Source organism: Patella vulgata, chromosome 1 (genome assembly GCF_932274485.2).
Source record: "Patella vulgata chromosome 1, xgPatVulg1.2, whole genome shotgun sequence".
NCBI classification, from domain to species: Eukaryota; Metazoa; Mollusca; class Gastropoda; family Patellidae; genus Patella; species Patella vulgata.
In genome coordinates, this window is record NC_065879.2 from 88,191,632 (window position 1) to 88,213,345 (window position 21,714).

Sequence of the window (21,714 nt, forward strand, 5' to 3'; positions counted from 1 at the left end):
AGATTTGCCGAGTGTCCCTAGGCTATTCCACTTATGTCTCTCCCCTCAATCCCAATACCCCTCTCCCACCTTTCTCTCTCTCCTGGGGGGTTGGATGGCCGAATGGTTAGCACGTGCGTGCTGTATCATAAGGCCTGTCATTGAGTCAACTGGCGTGGTTTCGAATCACCGTGACAAGGAGTAGGGTCGCCTGTCCAACCTCGTGGGTTTTCTCCGGGTCCTCCGGTTTCCCTACCACTGCTAAAGACCCCTACGTGCAAACGAATTATTGAAATAAAACTAAACCATATGTTAGTCCCGAAATAACCTAGTTTGTGTCGAGTGGACGTTAAACCCCATTTCTCTCTCTCTCGCTTTTACTGCGTTGTGGGACTTGTCTGATCGAAACTATGTAGGTCTATACGTGTAAACAGTAGTCTCGTACGTGTTGTCTCGGTTGTCATTATTGGTTTAAGAAGAAGGTGTTGGTCATTAAGTAAATAACAATTTGGTTATGTTGAGATTAACCAGAGCATGAAAGTAAACAAAATGGCGGAGCAGATAGTTTTAACATGGTTCTGATATAGTCGGCTGTTATCCACTGGTTAAAGACAACAAAATGTCATGTTGTCAACATTCCGGACGCGACATAACCGGCCAGACAAATGAGAGTGTGAGAGAGAGAGAGAGAGAGAGAGAGAGAGAGAGATATGGGGTTTAACGTCCACTAGACACAAACAAGGTCATTTCGAGACTAACACATGGTTCAGGTATTTTTTCAATAATTTGCTTAAGCGTAAGGGTCTTTAGCAGTGGGAGGAAACTGGAGGACCCGGAGAAAGTCCACGAGATTGGACAGGCGACCCTACTCCTTGTCACGTACAACCAGGGAATCGAAACCACGCCAGTTGACTCAATGACAGACCTTATAAACGTCGACTCGACACAAACTAGGTCATTTCGGGACTAACACATAGTTCATTTTTATTTCAATAATTCGCTTGCGCGTAGGGGTCTTTAGCAGTGGGAGGAAACCTGAGAGCCCGGAGAAAACCTACGAGGTTGGACAGGCGACCCTAACTCTTGTTACGTACAACCGGGGAATAAAGCGGTAAGAATATAGATAAGTAAAAGTTTGTTATGTTTATGACTTTAGGTTTTAAATAATAAATGACACTTGTCATGTTTTTTTACATGATTTTCCCTCGTCTGCTTTTAGATTTAATTACCAGCCCTCACCAATACCCAGAATACATCCGGGCCAATAAACAGCTTTATCTGCACGCGATAAAACATTAGAACGTAATACAGTCGAGCACGACATCTTCTCGGGATTGGTCGTATTTAGAAGATGAAACAGAATCGAGTTTATCCTGCCATGAAATGAATTGAGATGGGGTTTAGCGTTCTACTATTTTTGCTCCAACTAGACTATAATGAAGGCGGGCATATGAGTACCAGGTCAGATATAAACGTAAAGGCCACCTTAAGGGAATCGAAATCACACCATTTGACTCAATGGCAGACCTAATGATGCAACGCACACACGTTAACCATTCGGCCACCCAACGCCACGAAATAATCTTGAACTCTGGCCGATTACGTCTGGGTTGTTTATATTGATCCGCTTCACTGATGGTTCGAGATAATGAAACATACAAAAACAGATCTGGAAATCCGATAATTTGTTATTTATTATTTATAAGACGATTGTTAATATCACACTATTTCCTATTAATCTGTTTTCACTAGAGATAACATCTGAAAGCCAACAGCTGAGTCACATTTAAAATAAAATGAATGTTCCTTACAGAGTTATATTATTTCTCTCAAGGCGTATTATGGCGAACAGAGGGCCTGACAAGGACAGCTGTCTAGTCCTTCGGATGATACAAAAAACCGAGGTCCCGTGTATACATTGGAATGCGCGTAAAAGATCCCTTGGCAGTTGGAATTCGATATAAGAGTAGGCGATAGTGCCGCTGCCCGGGCAAAATTTCCCTCATAGCACACTGTATAGCGTATGCCCGTCTTCATTAGCCCAGTATAGGAGCAGAACAGTAGGACGTTAAACCACATTTCATTTCATTTTATTTCGTATTATGGCGAAACCTTTCAAATCGATATGTGTAACTATTTACAGAAACAATAACCAGAGTGCTATGGGGTTTAACGTCCAATGTCATGCTGGAATCTGTCATACAGAGTGCTATGGGGTTTAACGTCCAATGTTATGCTGGAATCCGTCATACAGGGTGCTATGAGGGAAATTTTGTCAGGACGGCGGCGCTAAGGCCTACTCTTATATATCGAATAGTTAAACGCCTGCGCGTTAGATCATAAGGTCTGTCATTGTGATTGCGATTCTCGGTTGCACGTGATAAAGAGTAGATCGCCTGTACAACCTCGTGGGTTTTCTCCGAGTCCTTCGGCTTCCCCCACCGCTAAAGACCCCTACGCACAAGCGAATTATTGAAATGAAAATGAACCATATGTTAGTCCCGAAATCACATAGTTTGTGTTGAGTGGACGTTAAACTCTCTCTCTCGCTCTCTCCCCCCCCCCACCCCTTGTCACCGTTTCCAATGAGAATATAGTCAATCGGAATGACATACGAAACTCCCATGCGGAAACTCACTCTCTCTCTCTCTCTCTCTCTCTCCGGTTGGAGATGATACTTGAAATACAAAATGAAATGTTGATATAATTTTACCCCTGGTCATGTTGTCGTATGCGATGGTTTATCGCCATTTTATGTTGTAATAAAAGATAATTATTTTTATTGATCAGTGTGGAACATGGCCGGTGATGGCTGGCGATAATTAACGCTAAAAAAAGATCAGAGAAAACAGACAAGTTCCTTTAATTAACCTACTTGTTAAAGGTGTCACGTTAAAGGGCATATGACTCTATTCTTTGGAACTTTAAAGGGCGTATTGCTCTATTTTGAACAATGGATGGATCTAAAAGCACATATAAAGTGATTTATATTCAATTTTTGTTGTTGTTTTTTTAAATTGCAATTTTTAATCAGATATGTTCGGTGAAATACGCGAACAGATCAAACTGAACGAAAATCATTTACGCTTAATTAGCCCATTCTTCAGGTTTTTGTTTTTTTAATTATTATTTTATTATTTGTGAATCAGCCATTACTATTGTAATTTTGCATATGTTGTTCTTTGCCCATTCCTTTTGCCAATGAAACAATAGGGTACACGATTCGTGTACGGATTTTAAAATGTTCAATATATTTCAATAAATCGCTTGCACGTTTTGGTTTTTAGCTGTACGTGGATAATAAAGAGTGACAGGTTACTTACAGAAGCGACAAAAAACAAAATAAATAAAAAATAAAATACGAAAAGAGAATCGCGATACACCGATTCAGTGTCTTGCGATTCAATACGCGAATCGTGAGAAAGTGAATCGCGAAACATTGATTCAACGATATATCGTGCCGGCACTAAGGAAGTGAAATGAAATGAAATAGGGTTTAACGTCCTACTGTTCTGCTCCGAACTGGGCTAATGAAGACGGGCATACGCCATACAGTGTGCTATGAGAGAAATATTGCCCGGGCAGCGGCACTACGTTCTACTCTTATATCGAATTCCAACTGTCAAGGGATCTTTTACGTGCACGCCAATGTGTACACGGGACCTCGGTTTTTCGTCCCATTCGAACGACTAGACAGTTGTACTTTTCAGTCTCTCTGTCCTGCATCAACTGCTGAGGGGGAACCACGCCGGAAAATCTGGATGAACTTTCTCGGCCAATGCAGGGATCGAACACCCGACCTTCTGGCTAGCGAGCCAGCGTCTTACCAACTTAGCCACCGTGATCCCCACCCCCACCCCCACTCAGTTATATATGTAAACTAAAAGCCGACTTTCACTCGGTCGCCATTTCATTTCCTTTCCTTAAGGATGATTGTTTATTGCAGGAATTATTGGTTGCCATGGTGAAAAATTAAAGACATTATCGTGTGACTGAAAGTAATTTCTCTTAATGTATTTCAATTAACCAGTTCATACGTGTAACTTCCGTCGCCTAGGAGACTCCAGAGACCAAGTATGGTTGCATATTGCCGACACCACGATTGTTGCGGGGTTTTTTAATTCAATTTCTGCATGGTTCTCTCGTGGACGCGTTCTTGAAGATATTATCTTCTAGTTTAAAGTATCCAACCTCGTGGGTTTTCTCCGGGTCCTCCGCACAAGCGAATTATTGAAATAAAATTGAACCATATGTAAGTGCCGAAATGACCTAGTTTGTTTCGAGTGGACGTTAAACCCCATTTCTCTCGCTCTCCCTCTCTCTCGCCCAGGGGACTCCAGAGACCAACTATGGTTGCATATTGCCGACACCACGGTTGTTGGGTTTTTTTTATTCAATTTCTGCGTGGTTCTCTCGTGGGCGCGTTCTTAAATACATTAGTTTCTCGTTGAAAGTAATATCTTTTTATGGTATTTCAATTAACGAGCCCATTGAAGTGTAGGAATATTTGCATGTGCCGTGAGCCTATTTGACATTCTTGCTGCCATGTAATGGATCTACCTGTCAACATTTCGATCGATTTTAGAATTAATTATCTCTATTCTAGGTTCGTCCATTTTGAAACAATCGTCCATGATTACTAAGAATTTATTATGCCTCCTTTTTTTTAGGTCTGTGTGGCATTGAAATGAAACAAAATAAATTCAATTTGTGTAGCATGGACAGGAAAAAATTAATTAAATTTGGGTTATTTTGAGACTTACAGAAGATAATTCGGGACCAACTATGTCATTTCTGGGCTAAACAACTACATAGAAATAAAATGAAATGGGGTTTAACGTCCTGCTGTTCTGGGGCCTGTTTCACCAAATTTTAACAAAGATAAAATCCAAATTTTAGTAATTTGATTGGATAATATTAGATCGATTTTAGTGCTTAGCCAATCAAAATTGAAGTATCTACTAAAATTTGGATTTTATCTTTAGTTAAAATTTCGTGAAACAGGCCCCTTCTCCGACTGGGCTAATAAAGACGAAGATCTGCAAAACAATCTAGGAACTCTACCAATTCCGACATCTACATGTAAATGACAATTAAGTTCTTTCCAGATTTTGATGGTTTAAAAAATACATGTTAATACTGTTATTACCTCAAATATTTATTTTTACGTTGATTGATTATTCTTCAGTCCTTATATAAAACTCTAGTTTGATCGTTTTTGAGTAAAATTATGTATCCAAAAACCTATTTATGTCTGGAGTCTAGATTAGCCCATTGTTGCCGTCAATGTTTTTCGTGCGATGTTTTTGCACAAGGATTAAATAGATCGTTTAAGATCTGATTGGACGTAAATCATCGTATTCAAAATATTTCCTCCATCTAAAAACTCCAACCTCGTGGGGTGTCTCCGGGTCCTCCGGTTTCCTCCCATTGCTAAAGTCCCCCTACGTGCAAGCGAATTGTTGAAATAAAATTCGACCGTATGTTATTCCCGAAATGATCTCTCTCTCTCTCTCTCTCTCTCCCAACAATCAAATCATCGTTAAATCTCTCTCAAAACTTCTAGAAATCGTTCCTAGGTGTTAATTTCACAATATGGTTATTAGTAAATAAATTTAAAAATTCAGTATTTATGTCCCGTTTCTATGGCGATGTTTACAATTAGAACTGTTGTTTACATATTTACTTTTGAATAAACAACATTTTATTTACATACGTTCTTGTTAATATATCAGTCGTAATTAGCCGTACTCAAGTAAATATTTACTTATTGTATTCATAATTATATTAGCATGGCGCTGTAATATTCATGTAATTAAATATTTACCTAGAGTAATATTCATAACTAAATTAGACTCGAAATGTTTTTTATGTAAATGGTATGAGGTTTTTAGAGAAATGAAATAAAATGGAGTTTAACGTTCTACTGTTCTGCTCAAGTTTGGCTAATGAAGATGGGCATACGCCCATATAAGAGTAGACCAAATTAGACTCGAAAATGTTTTTTATGTAAATGGAATGAAATAAAATGGAGTTTAACGTTCTACTGTTCTGCTCAGGTTTGGCTAATGAAGATGGGCATACGTCCAAATAAGAGTAGACCATAGTGCCGCTGCCCGGGCAAAATTTCCCTCATAGCACAGTGTATGGCGTATGCTCGTCTTCATTAGCCAAGTCGCAGCAGAACAGTAGGACGTTAAACCCCATTTCATTTCATTTGAAAACAATCGAAGGTTCGTATCGGACCACGCCTATATAACAACGAAATTGAGACAACGCTCATAATGGCATCCTTTGTTCTGCTAATTTCACGAAACTACATAACTATGAATTCACATTGCTATTGTTGTGTTGGCGTTGGTTTTTTTGTCTTTTTTTTATGTCTTTTTTTTTTTTGCCTTTTTTTTTTGCCCCTCGGTGTTTTTGGCTGACAACACGCTTTACGTTATCACGAATATCCCTGTCCGTTGTATGCGATTATATTTACACGTAATAACACCGTATAATTATTACAATAATAATTAGTGTAATAAAACAATTTAAAACAAGTATGTTATACATTTAAAGGTCAATGTTAAATTATCAAATGGTGATTGTTTTTCAATCCGTTCAAAATCACAACCATCTGATGTTCTAGAGAGTTGGTTATTAGTTGTCATATTAAACATGCATTATGCAAGAGCAACATCTGCTTATTACAAGTCTTTCTTTAGGCCTGAAATGTTTTCTAAATTATCAATTATACATTAAGTAACCTATCCAGACCATAATCAACTCTAGATGGCATCGCTAGCCTTCGATCTTAAGTGGATTGTGAGCCGATTTACTGCATAACTTTCCTTCTCCATTAAACGATTAAGTGGATAATCGAGACTATGCTGTTTATCTTACTGACTTTAGTAATGATGACTGAGGCTAGGCAGAAATTTGATTCGCTTAGTTCTCGGTTCATAGTGGATCAATTTGAATGAAATTTTCAGCAAATTGCCCTTTCGTTATCTAGTTTTTAATTATTATAGTGAGAACTGCCAACTCGTTATCGAATCTCCCATAATGTATCTTTAATAAATGTTTAACTAATAATTTATATCATATTTCAGGTCTAAAGAAACACCTGCAATAGGCAGATTTAGTTCTTGAACGTTTAAACTTAAAGTATATCTCTACAAAAATGGTTCCAAAGCAAGATTTTTTTATTTCTTGAAATCATTCAGTTTAAAACATTAGATGCCACCAATTCGACATCTATGTTACCCAAGGACCCCTTTTACTCGATTCTCCCCGTGCATAATAGTAGCCCCGGCTCTGGGTATCATAAACAGACAATCTTATTAAAATACAGATCAATATTTCGTTTCGTTTTTTATACTTTCGATGGCCTACACTACATAAAGATCTGACAAGTTGTAGTTGGGGTCGCGTAAGGGATCATACAAGAGGCTTTTGACCCTATGAAGTTCGCGCACCAAGAACTCGCGGCAACAGACCGTTTCATTGGCCAATCCCCGACATCAACCAGAACGCGGGTTTAATAACAACTCTTCTAGATCCTAATGTAGTAAAGACAAGTAAAACGAAATTTTGAACTATAAATAACGAAACGAAATAGGATCTGTGTTTTAATCAGTTCGATGATCAAACATCAATGTATTTTTACGCTGTATGATTTAAGATGTAGGCCTAAAGGCTGTAACAAATCATTTCTTATCTATCTGGTAGCTTAGTAATTTACTGTCAAGTTAAACTAACCCGTCCTCAAACAGTAGGACGTTAAACCCCCTTTCATTTCATTTCATTTCATTTCCTGAATATCTGCACATAAGGCTGTTTTAATACCAGGGCCCTGTTTCTCGAAATTTTAACTAAGATAAAAATCCAAATTTTAGTAATTTAATTGGATAATATTAGATTGATTTTAGTGCTTAGCCAATCAAAATTGAAATATTTACTAAAATTTGGATTTTATCTTTAGTTAAGATTTCGAGAAACAGGGCCCTGGTATTAAAACAGCCTTATGTGCAGATATTCAGGAAATGAAATGAAATGAAATGAAAGGGGGTTTAACGTCCTACTGTTCTGCTCCTATGCTGGGCTAATGAAGACGGGCATACGCAACACAGTGTGCTATGAGGGAAATTTTTGCCCGGGCAGCGGCACTATCGCCTACTCTTATATCGAATTCCAACTGCCAAGGGATCTTTTACGTGCATTCCAATGTATACGCGGGACCTCGGTTTTTCGTCTCATCCAAAGGACTAGACAGCTGTCCTTGTCAGGTCCCCCGTCCTGCATCATTGACAAGGGGGAACCACGCCGGAAAATCTGGATGAACTTTCTCGGCCAAAGAAATGAAATGAAATGGGGTTTAACATTCTACTTTTCTGCACCAACTGGGCTAATGAAGACTGGAATACGCTTTACAGTGTACTATGGAGGAAATCTTGCCCGCACTGCCGTGCTACGACTTATATTTATATCACATTCATACGCCAATGTGTACACCGCTGTTTTTCGTCCCGTCCGAACCACTACACCTTGTCCCTTGCCAGGCTCTCTGTCCTGCACCACTAACAAGGGAGAACCACGCCCAAAGATCCCGATGAACGTTCTGGGAACATCGGAATCGAACACGGGACCTCCAGATTAGCGAGCTAGCGCCTTACCCAGTGAGTCACTGTGGCTCTTCTAATGCCTAGCTCTTTAAACTCAGGCCCATTCCGAGCTGTGATATTGTGAATACTATCTGCGACTCCTCTAATCTGATTAAAATACAGATCTATATTTCGTTTCGTTTTGATTCCTCGGTTGTACGTGACAAGGAGTAGGGTCGCCTGTCCAACCTCGTGGGTGATCTCAATTGAAATAAAATTTAACCATGTGTTAGTCCCGAAATAACCTAGTTTGTGTCGAGTGGACGTTAAAACCAATTTCTCTCTCTCGTTTCGTTTTTCTATACTTTCGATGGCCTACAATATTTGAAGATCAAACCAGTTGTACTGGGAGGTCGCGTCAGGGGTCTTACTAGTGGCTTTTGACCCTATAACGTCAGAGACATTGATTAATCAATCAGCGTTGATGTTTCTAGTGATTTAACCACAGATCCGTAACAGACTGTTACATTGACTTATTCCTCACACCGACTAGAACGTCTGTTATATAACAACTCTTCCAGATCCTAGTGTTGTGAAGACAAGTAAAACGAAATTTTGAATTATAAAAACACGAAACGAAATAGGATCTGCGTTTTAATCAAATTGCGGCTCCTCCAGTGCCCCTTTAAACCGTTTCATTGGCTAATCCCTCACATCAACTAGAACGCCTGTTATATAACAGCTCTTCCGGATCCTAGTGTAGTGAAGACAAATAAATCGAAATATTGAACTATAAAAACACGAAACGAAATAGGATCTGCGTTTTAATCAAATTGCGGCTCCTCCAGTGCCTCTTTAAACCATTTCATTGGCTAATCCCTCACATCAACTAGAACGCCTGTTATATAACAACTCTTCCAGATCCAAGTGAAGTGAAGACAAGTAAAACGAAATTTTGAACTATAAAAAAAGAAACGAAATAGAATCTGTGTTTTAACCAGATTGCGGCTTTAAACAGGTGTCAATTCCACGCTATGATATTGTGAATACTATCAATAATATAGAAGTGATTTAATGAAATAACTCAATCTTCAATTGATTTGTGATAACATCTATTTATCATTGTGACAGTTATTGTGATTGATGATGTCATATAATGTCACGTGATGTAAATGATATCCTAATACAAATATTGGACTAGAACCGTCAAGAATTTTACACATTCTAATACAATGATTAAATACCAATACGGTTCCTGGGATACAAAGAGAGAGAGAGAGAGAGAGAGAGAGAGAGAGAGTGGGTGATGGTATTTCCTTCATAGCACACTGTATGGCGTATGGCCGTATTTATTAGCCCAGTCGGAGCAGAACAGTAGGACGTTACACCCAATTTCATTTCATTTCTTATCACATCGACTTTTTACGTTTTGGTTTTTACGTTTTGGTTTTAATGTTTTGTTGTTTACGCTTTTTTTTTAATGTTTTGGTTTTTACTTTTTACATTTTGGTTTTAATGTTTTGCTGTTTACGTTTTTGTTTTAACGTTGTGTATTGATAAATTTACAATTGTTTCTTTATCCTGTGTATATCACACGTTTCCCCTTGTCAATCATTCAGGACGGGGCCCTGACAAGAACTGCTGTTTAGTCGTTCGGATGGGACGAAAAACCGAGATCATATGTTTCCGTCTTCATTATCCCAGTTGGGACAGAACAGTAGGACGTTAAATACCACTTGATTTCATTTTATTTCTGACACCAGTCATAACCTCAATTGACCTTGAATTAGTCGAGTCACAGTGAGTGTAATATAGTCCCGTGGCAGTCGGTGTTTAATCCCTTTGTTAATCCACGCTAATCCGTGCTAATCTCATAACACGTGTTGGTTATACAGTTGCCGTGTACGTGTTATATATGTCACTTGACCCGATAAGTTTAACACTAGTATTCCGACACGCCATGCCGGACACGATACAGGTCACACGAGGTCAAGATTTACGATTCAAGGTCAATGGTATATTACAGAATACCGCGTAAGGTTACAAAAGTCCCGTTAACAGATTGGGAGAGGCTAATTGTCGGCCGGTTGGGGAGGTTCGGGAATTTCCGAAGCCCAAAATGGCCGCTTTTTATAAATGAGTATTTTGGGGAATACTAAACCGAACCCTAACCCTAACCCTTTTAAGAGGGGTAAATGTTAAATTAGATCCAAGTTCAGTCGTCTAAAAAGGGTTAGGGTTAGGATTAAGATTAGTATTCCCCAAAATTTACATTTATATAAAGCGGCCATTTTGGATTCCGGAAACACCCGAACCTCCCCAACCGGCCTACAATTAGCATCTCCCTAACAGATTTACTAACTCAAACACTTATACGGATATACTAATTCTGAATTTATTAACAGGCAGGTATCGTTATCAAACAAATAAAGAAATGAAATGAAATGGGGTTTAACGTCCTACTGTTTTAAATAAATCTTAAAAAAAATAGAAATTGTTTTTTATTTACCGTTCATTTTTAAAAGGTTTTTTTTATCTTTAAAACTGTATCAATCCCTTGCTATCTGATTAAAACACAGATCTTATTTTCACATTATTTATCTTTTAAAATGAATGAATGAATGAATGAATGGACGAACGAACGAATGAACGAAAGAACGGACGAATGAATGAATGAATGACATCGTGTTTCTCACGAATCTGTCCTGTTGCTAAACTGAACATGGCGTTGACATGGAGTATAAAATGATGGGTGTAGGTAATTATGTTATATTGTATTATCAGGTAAATAATACCAACTCTGTATTCACTTCATTTAAACCTTATTGTGTCTCTCTCATAGTGAAGTCACACAATTTGATTTTCGCTTCGTCGGGAACACCTTGAAAAAATTTTCTTCTTAATTCTTCGTCTCGGGAAATTACTTATTTAAAACCAAAAGTACTTGACTCTGCTATTCCAAACTGCCTTTAGTTCCAAATTTGTATGTTTTGAAATTTTAAACAAAATATCTTTCACGAGATTCGAGACGAGAGAGAGAGAGGGAGAGGGAGAGGGGGAGAGGGAGAGAGAGAGGGAGAGAGAGAGAGAGATGGGCTTAACGTTAACTCGACACAAACCAGGTCATTTCGGGACTAACACATGGTTCAATTTTATTTCAATAATTCGCTTGCGCGTAGGGGTCTTTAGCAGTGGGCGGAAACCAAAGGACCCGGAGAAAATCCACGAGGTTGGACAATCGATCCTACTCCTTGTCACGTACAACCGGGGATTCGAAACCACGCCAGTTGACTCAATGACAGGCTTTATGATACAGCGCGCACGTGCTAACCATTCGGCTATCTCACCCCCCTATTTGTTACACCTTCTCCTGTATAACCAAATCAAATTGGTTTGGCCTTAACAAGTTAAACTATTTGTTACACGTTCTCCAGAATAACCAAATCAAATTGGTTTGGCCTAAACGAATTAAAAACTACTCGTTACAGAATAACCAAATCAAATTGTCCTTGTCAAGCGTCATTGCTGTGTCAAATAAAATGATTTATATGTTTGAGGAGAGATTTTAAATTCAGAGTAATACAACTATCTCAATATAATCAATTTATTTATTTCAAGATAAGAAATTAGTTTTATGGATACAGTCAAATGTATGTATTTAACTGCAAAAACCTTTCCTTTTTGAAAGGATTGGAGGTCAACATTTTGTCATGTGGTGGTGTTTTTCGTGACGTGAGATAGATAGAGAGAGAGAGAGAGAGAGAGAGAAAGAGAGTTAAACACGGTTCAATTTTCATTCAGTAATTCGCTTGCGCGTAAGGATCTTTATATGTGGGAGGAAATTGGAGAAACCCCAATACCCATGGGGTTGGACAGGCGACCCTACTCTTTGTCACGTGCACCCGAGAATGGAAACCACACCAGATGGCTCAATGACAGACCTGATGATCTAACGCGCAGGAAACCGGAGGACCCGGAGAAAACCCACAAGGTTGGACAGGCGACCCTCTTGTCACGTACAAACGGGAAATCGAAACCACGCCTGTTGACTCAATGACAGGTCTTATGATACAGCGCGCACGTACTAACCATTCGGTTTTATCCGGGTCCTCCGGTTTCCTCCCACTGCTAAAGACCCCTACGCGCAATCGAATTATTGAAATAAAATTAACCCATATGTTAGTCCCGACATGACCTAGTTTGTGTCGAGTGGACGTTAAACCCTATTTCTCTCTACATATATATATGAAGCCACGACTCGCGCAAATAATTGCGGATGATGTTCTTTTTTTTTTAAAAAAAAGAAAAACATGACTCAATTGTTTCCACATACAACAGGATAAATAATAATTTCTTTTAAAGGAAATTTCTTATAAAGTTAATCAAAGGAAACGTAACATAATATCTACACGCTAAATATGTGTCCAACATAGTCTATCAAATCACAAAGGAGGTGTCACTTAAAAAAAGAAATAAAATAAACATTTTTTGTCACTTAAAATTGCTAAAGGTATCACTTTAAAAATGATAACATAAAAAAATTGTCTCTTACAACTGGTAATTTTAAAACTGAACTGAATAAATAATATAATACATATAAAGACACTAAAGAAAGAAGATACACGCTTAGTATTTGTCATAACTACAGTGACAGAGAGAGAGAGAGAGAGAGAGAGGTGGAATGAAATGAAATGAAATGGGGTTTAATGCCCTACTGTTCTGCTCCTAACCGGGGCTAATGAAGACGGGCATACGCCATACAGTGTGCTATGAAGGAAATTTTGTCCGGGCAGTGGCGCTACGGCCTACTCTTATATCGAATTCCAACTGCCAAGGGATCTTTTACGTGCACGCCAATGTGTACACGAGACCTCGGGTTTTCGTATCATCCGAATGACTAGACAGCTGTCCTTGTCAGGCCCTCCGTCCTGCATCACTGACAAGGTCGAACACCCGACCTCCAGGCTAGCGAGCCAGCATCTTACCAACTTAACCACGTGATCCCCCGAGAGAGAGAGAGAGAGAGAGAGAGAGAGAGAGAGGGGGGTTTAACGTCCACTCGACACAAACTAGGTCATTAAGGGACTACCATACGGTTAATTTTATTTCAATAATTCGCTTGCGCGTAGGGGTCTTTAGCAGTGGGAGGAAACCGGAGGATCCGGAGAAAACCCACGAGGTTGGACAGGCGACCCTACTCCTTGTCGCGTACAACCGGGGAATCGAAACCACGCCATTTAACTCAATGACAGACCTTATGATACAACGTGCACGTGCAAACCAATCGTCCCCCACCCCCACCAGACATTATAGAAATATGATACATAATTATATTCACGCTTAGTATTTGTCATAACTACGTGTACAGTGTGTGAGTGAATGAATGAGTGAGTGAATGAATGAATGAATGAGTGAGTGAATGAATGAGTGAGTGAATGAATGAATGAGTGTGTGAGTGAGTGAGTGAGTGAGTAAATAAATAAATAAATGAATGAATGGGGGTTGTATAGCACGTCAGCTCCAACCGGGATATATTGCGCCAAACATAACATGTAGAAATATGAGACAGGTTAAATTATATCACATAACAGAAAATATATACGCAACTCGTACATAATACACACACGCGAAATATTTGTCATAACTACGTTGTCATATAATAAAAAGGTAATTCAACAACTTGAATATTGTGTCAAGTTTGTTATTTAATAAAAAGTTTATAGATAATTCAACAACTTGAAGGTTATTTAGAATTATATAGACAGATTGTTACACCGGACTTTTATTGTACTGTCAACATAATATACTCAATTTACAGGCTGAAACAAGATTTAAAAAAGACATTCCGCTGAGATATTAACCTCCGCGATATAATTATAATATACTCAATTTACAAGCTGAAACAAGATTTAAAAGAGACATTAGGCTGAGATATTAACGTCTGAGATTATAAAATAATCAATTTACAAGCTGCAACAAGATTTAAAAGAGACATTCCGCTGAGATATTAAAGTCGGCGATATCACCCAAGCTGCAAGTGGACGTAGAACCCTACGAACGAACGAACTAATGAGATATTAAATTATGCGATATCACTATCGTGGAAGCAGACGTAAAACCACAATCTATAATTGGTAACTCCACTTATCAAATACAAACTTCTCACGAATTTATTACTGAGCGACGTTTCTGTCAGAGAGAGAGAAATGGGGTTTGTTTAACGTCCACTCGACACAAACTAGGTCATTTCGGGACTAACATATGGTTCAATTTTATATCAATAATTCGCTTGCGCGTAGGGGTCTTTAGCAGTGGGAGGAAACCGGGGGACCCGGAGAAAACCCACGAGGTTGAACAGACGACCCTACTCCATGTCACGTCGTTTCTGTCAGGCTTCTATAAACCGACTTCTCATTGGTAGAGTACGTATGATCGCCTGGAATTCTATGAAAAATGCATAGAAACACACTTGCCAGGCAAAATCCCCCCCCCCCCTACCCCCAACCCCCTTTGTACATGTAACCATAACAAAACAAGAACTACTATTCCCAAAGCATGCCAAACGTTAAACATGTCTCAGCCAATTTATGAACATAAAAGATCGCATGGAATATGAAAATACCACTGTCTGGGCAAAATTCTCCCCCTTTACACATTTAACCATAGAAATACAAAATACTGGCCCCAAACCGGTGTCAATCCATTTTCTAGCTTAAAAGATCACATGGAATATAAAAATACCGCTCTCTGGGCAAAATCCTCCCCCTTTGAACATGTCACCATAGAAATACAAATACAAGTCTCAAAGTATCGTGTCTCGATCTATTTATTGACGTAGTTTAACAATAATTATAGAATCTAGTTTCATATTATATGAAATTGGTTACAATATTACACGATGTAGTTTAAATAGTCCACTTAATTCATGGTGTCCAATCTTTATACGACATCTTTCATACGCTTGGTTTGCTTTAAATTAAAGAAATAGTTGACTATTGAAAGAGGCTACATTCTTTATGTAATAGTATATCTTTATCATTATTCTCGATCAACTAGGCTAGAAACCGTGTAAAGGCCTCTGCCACCTGGACCATCACGTGACATCTATATGATCAACTGCCCATAAAGTCCTTTTAAATAACCGAGTATTGACAATTAATTCACTCGAACATCCTAAAATGACACACCCTCAATTTTACAGATTTGAAATCAAATTATCAATTTGAAATGGAGTTTAACGTCCAAGGTCCTGCACCGTCTGACGGGCATGCGCCATACAGTGTGCTATGCAACCGGAGAGTGCGCGTGTGTGTGTGTGTGTGTGGGGGGATGTCATTGAATGAAGAGACGTAGTTTCGATTCCCCGCTTGTGCACCCGGAGAGGTGGGGGGGGGGGGGGCTAGTTCTGTCATTGAATCACGAGACGTAGTTTCGATTCCCCACATGTGCGTGACAAGGAGTGGGGTCGTCTGTCCAACTTCGTGGGTTTTCTCCCGGTCTCCCCACCCCCATTTGTAAATAACCCTTTGCACAAGCGAATTATTGCATTTGAATCGAATCGAATTATGTTAGTCCCGAAATGACCTAGCTTGTGTCGAGTGGACGTTAAACCCCATTTCTCTCTCACTCGTCACGAAGCATATATTCTAAAACGTTAGAGTTGAACAGTACAAGATTCGAATATGAAACGGAAACCTGATGATAGACGTTTGACAATGATAAATACTAAAAGTCACGAATAATGATGAAACTTATAACTGTGATTTGTCCATTAATGGGATTAACGAGCCTATTGGGTGGGTTGTGCCATCTTCGCTATGTCACGATATTGCCACACGATAGCCTTTGTCTAGTGTATGTCTCCGCCATGATACAGTTACATCTACGTAGTAAGTCAAATAAAAGTTTCAATTTGGAGATTAAAGATACATTATGTAAGATTTAGATAAAGAGCTAGCCATTCTTGCTATAATAGTTCGAAAATAGATAATGTAAAATGAATAATTTGAAAATTTCATTCAAATTACTCAATTGCCAGGTTTCGAATCCCCGGTTGTACGTGGCAAGGAGTAGGGTCGCCTGTCCAACCTCGTGGGTTTTCTCCGGGTCCTCCGGTTTCCTCCCACTGCTAAAGACCCCTACGCGCAAGCGAATTATGTAAATAAAATTAAACCATATGTTAGTCCCAAAATGACCTAGTTTGTGTCGAGTGGACGTTAAACCCCATTTCTCTCTCTCCCTCTCATTCAATTGCCAGCGAAGGTATTAGCCTTTGAAGGTTTGACAAGACGTGTGCAATAATTTCAACCACCGTACTGGTTGTTCGGAGCTAACTCTCGCTCCTTCAGTTTTTAGCTTAAATCAAAATATGGCTGAACTGTTCTAATCTATTTAATATATGAGAAATCCGATGCCATCGAGTGTTAATTATGGCCTGGATAAGTTAATTAATGTCTAATTAATAATTTAGAAAAACATTTCAGGCCTAAAGAAAAAAACTTGCAATAGGAAGATTTAGTTCTTGCATAATGTATGTTTAAACAAAAAAAAGTACCTTTAATAAAATAATTCAGTAAGGAATGAAATGGGGTTTAACGTCCTACTGTTCTGCTCCGACTGAGCTAATGAAGACGGGCATACGTTATACAGTGTGCAATGAGAGACATTTCGCCCAGGCAGCGGCATTATGACCTACTCTATATCGTATTCCATCTGCCAAGGGATCTTTTATGTGCACGCCAATGTATACACGTGACCTCGGTTTTTCGTCCCATCCAAACGACTAAACAGCTGTCCTTGTCAGGCCCTCCGTCCTGCATCACTTGACAAACTCAGTAAGGTAAATTAATGAAAATGACCACTGTTTATAACTGATGACCATTTGACGTTTATATTAGTCGTGGTTTTTTTTTTTATTGATTTCCCTCCGCCATTTCTATGTGTTTTAGACAAATAAAGTAATAATAATTCTGCTATCGTTTCCGGGGTGTTGAATGGCCGAATGGTTAGCACGTGCGCGCTGTATCATAAGGTCTGTCATTGAGTCACCTGGCGTGGTTTCGATTCCCCGCTTGTACGTGACATCAGTAAGGGTCGCCTGTTCAACCTTGTGGGTTTTCTCCGGGTCCTCCGGTTTCCTTCCACTGCTAAAGATCCCCACAGGCAAGCGAATTATTGAAATAAAATTGCACCATATGTTAGTCTCGAAATGACCTAGTTTGTGTCGAGTGGACGTTAATAATTTTCATTCAAATTATTTTATTCATAATAACGATAGCCTGAACCTTAAAATATAATGTGGCGTGGTTTCGATTCCCCGCTTGTGCGTGATAATAAATAATGATGAAAAATGGATATATTGAAATTTTCCTTCAAATTATTTTATTCATAATACCGATAGACTGTACCTTAAAATATAATGTGGCGTGGTTTCGATTCCCCGCTTGTACGTGACAAGGATTAGGGTCGCCTGTCCAATCTCGTGGGTTTACTCCGGGTCCTCCCGCTGCTAAATACCTTTACGCGCACACAAATTATTGAAATAAAATTGAACCATTAGTCCCGAAATGACAAATCGCGCTATAGCAAGGCGTTATTACAAGGTCAGTATGTTTATACATATTTCAATTAAAGGCTTTGAAAAAAAGATTATTCATAATGTAAAGATTCTTTTATCGGTTTCTTGTGATAAGCTGTGTGTCTAGAACAGAATACATTCTTCTATATATACTCACTACATACAATATCCTAGAATATATCAGACCCACGTGTACAATCGATAGAGATCGACTAAGCCAGGAAAATTCGGATGTTTGTTTTTACACATTTTTAAAAGATAAAAAATTATATTGCACTTTAGATAACAAATTCATATGCCTCTAAGATAAATAATTTACACGTTATTTTACGTCATATTGTGAGAAAAGGGACGATGTTTTATGTTTATCTTCGTATCAGAATCGGCTACTTCCTTGTTAGCTGAAAATTGCTCGAGATTTTCCGGTGAGGTTTCCCCTTGTCAATTGGCGTGCACGTGAAAGAAACCTTGACGTCCGGGTGTTAAATTCCTGCATTGGCCGAGAAAGTTCCTCGAGATTTTTCGGCGCTGTTTCCTCTTATCAGTGGTGCAGTACGGGAGGTCTGAGAGAGAGAGAGAGAGAGAGAGAGAGAGAAAATGGGGTTTAACGTCCACTCGACACAAACTAGGTCATTTGGGCACTAACATATGGTTCTAATTTTATTTCAGTAATTCGCTTGCCCGTAGGGGTCTTAAGCAGTGGGAGGAAACCGGAGGACCTGGAGAAATCCACGAGGTTGGACAGGAGACCCTACTCCTTGCCACTTTCAATCGGGGATTCGAAACCACGCCAGTTCGCTCAATGACAGGGCTTATGATAACCATTCACCATCAAACCCCTTTCATCCATCGCATTGTGTATAACATAACATACGGGTAATGACATGACCCTCTGACACTAGGTAAATAACCAATAAATCATAATACCTATATCTATATAAACATCACGAACTACGCAACTAAGTATTGTTGTGTACATGTATATATTGTCTTGTTATATTTTCATATTTTATCATTGCTTGATAATGACTAGAGAAGCCTAGTTGAAACGTCGCTCAGTCATAAGCAGTAATTGCATTCCATAGAATTGTGTCCCTGTATAACTACGCACTTATTATCATTTTCATACATACGACCACAACATAAAGTTCGTGTTGACGGAAATCGAGACTTTAAATTAAGAGGTTTCCATATATTGAGTAAGACGCTGATTCGCTAACAAGGATGTCGAGGATGTTGAACCTTGTAAATATTCAGAATTAAGGGGCCTGACAAGGAGCTGTAGGACGTAAACCAGAGAGAGAGGGGGGAGGAGAGCGAGAGTGGGGGGGGATAACGTCCACCCGACACAAACTAGGCCATTTCGGGACTAATGTATGGTTCAATTTTAATTCAATAATTCGCTTGAGCGTAGGAATCCTTAGCAGTTGGACCCGGAGAAAACCCACGAGGTTGGCCATGCGAATCTAATTTTTGTCACGTACAAGCGGGGAATCAACACTCGTAGCAAAAGAAAAATCATAAAGTTCCCGCCTCTAGGTTATCAAAAATTAATCTCCCTCGCCGTCCCCCTTGACAGAGTTGGCGCTCTCTATACAAACAGATACATTTACGTGCACGTAAAATATCTCTTTTTGGAAATCTAAATAGTCCAAATTTCTTCTAGCTAGCATAATTTAGTGTGTCGTCTAATGCCAGTCTGATTTAAATACAGATCTATATTTCGTTTCGTTTTTTTATACTTTCGATGGTCTACACTACATGAACATCTGACCGGTTGTAGTGGGAGGTCGCGTCAAAAGTCACACGAGCAGCTTCTGACCTATGACGTCAGACATTTGATTAACCAATCAGCATTGATGTTACTAGTGGATTATCCACAGTTCCGTGCAAAACACGCCTAAAGCTCGCCGTAACAGACTGTTTCATTAGCTGTTCCCTCACATCATTCAGAACACGTCAATGATAACAGCTCTTCCAGATCCTAGTGTAGTAAAGACAAGTTTGTCTTGAATAGATGAAAATACAATTATTCCCCATTGCGTGCTGATTCTGACACAAGTACTTCAATGTTTTGACATCTCTGTCACATCTTAACGCCTTTCTGACCTGCTGACTCAAAGCACGTCATAAAAAAACAGACGGATGGTTCACATATATTTCAAACGTTAAGACATAGTATGGCTTGTACGAAAAAAAAACCCCAAGGACAACTGTCTAGCCGTTCGGATGGGACAAACGAAAAACCGAGGTCCTGTAAATATATTGGCGTACACGTAAAAAGAGTAGTCCGTAGTGCCGCTGTTCGGACAAAATTTAACTCGTAGCACACTTCATTAACCCAGTCGGAGGGGAACAGTAGGACGTCAAACCCCATTTTAATTCATTTCATTTTGTAAGAAAAAAAAGAACAGAATTTGTTATAAAAGATGGCAACGTAAAATCAACGGAAAACAATGAAAACTTTAAATGGCCGCACTTCAAGGTATAATTAATCAACTTGAATAAGTTTTGGAACAGAATGGCTTTTTATATAAGCTGAATTGGATTTACCAATAGGAATAGTAGACCATGTGGTGCAATTTTATTTCAATAAGTCACTTGCACGTAGGGGTCTTTAGCAGTGGGAAGAGACCGGAAAGCGCGGAGAAAACCTACGTGGTTGGACAGGCGACTTTAGATAAGTAAAGTAAATGAAATGAAATGTTTTGCTCCGAACTGGCCATACAGTGTGCTATGAGGGAAATTTTGCCCGGACAGCGGCACTACGGCCTACTCTTATATCGAATTTCAACTGTCAAGGGATCTTTTACGTGCACGCCAATGTGTACACGGGACATCGGTTTTTCGTCCCATCCGAACGACTAGACAGCTTTCCTTGTCAGCCCCTCCGTCCTGCTTCACTGCTAATGCAGGGATCGAACACCCGACCTCCAGGCTAGCGAGCCAGCGTCTTAGCCACTTAGCCACCGTGATCACCGATAAGTAAAGTACTTTAGATAGTGTATAGTCTTTATAGATGCATTATGTAAGAGCCCAATCTGTCTATTGTAGTTTTTTTTTTATTCTGGCCTCAAATGTTATATAAATTATTATTTAGATATTTATTCACATGACAAGCCTATAATCAACGCTCTAGATCATAGAATGGCAGAGATTTAATTTGATTAAAACACAGATCCTATTTCGTTTCGTTTTTTATCGTTCAAAATTTCGTTTTAGTTGTCTTTACTACACTAAGATCTGGAAGAGTTGTTATCATTGACATGTTCTGGATGATGTGAGGGATTAGCCAATGAAAAAGCCTGTTACGGCGAGTTATTGGCCTTTTGATGAACGGAACTGTGGGTAAACCACTAGAAACGTCAACGCTGATTAATCAATGCATGACGTCATAGGGTCAAAAGCCGATCTCGTTTGACCGCTGACGTGAACTCTCACTATAACTTGTCAGATCTTCATGTAGTGTAGGCCATCGAAAGTATAAAAACACGAAATGAAATAAAGATCTGTATTGTAATCAGATTGGCGGATATTTAAACGGATTGAAATGCGATCACCATTTAA

General features: G+C 39.1%; 1 long non-coding RNA gene across 2 annotated transcripts in view; it reads right to left on the reverse strand.

The window, feature by feature from the left end:
- Positions 1-21,714, reverse strand: part of LOC130010553 (uncharacterized) — a 46,311-nt gene that overhangs the window by 16,973 nt on the left and 7,624 nt on the right. The window lies entirely within an intron of this gene.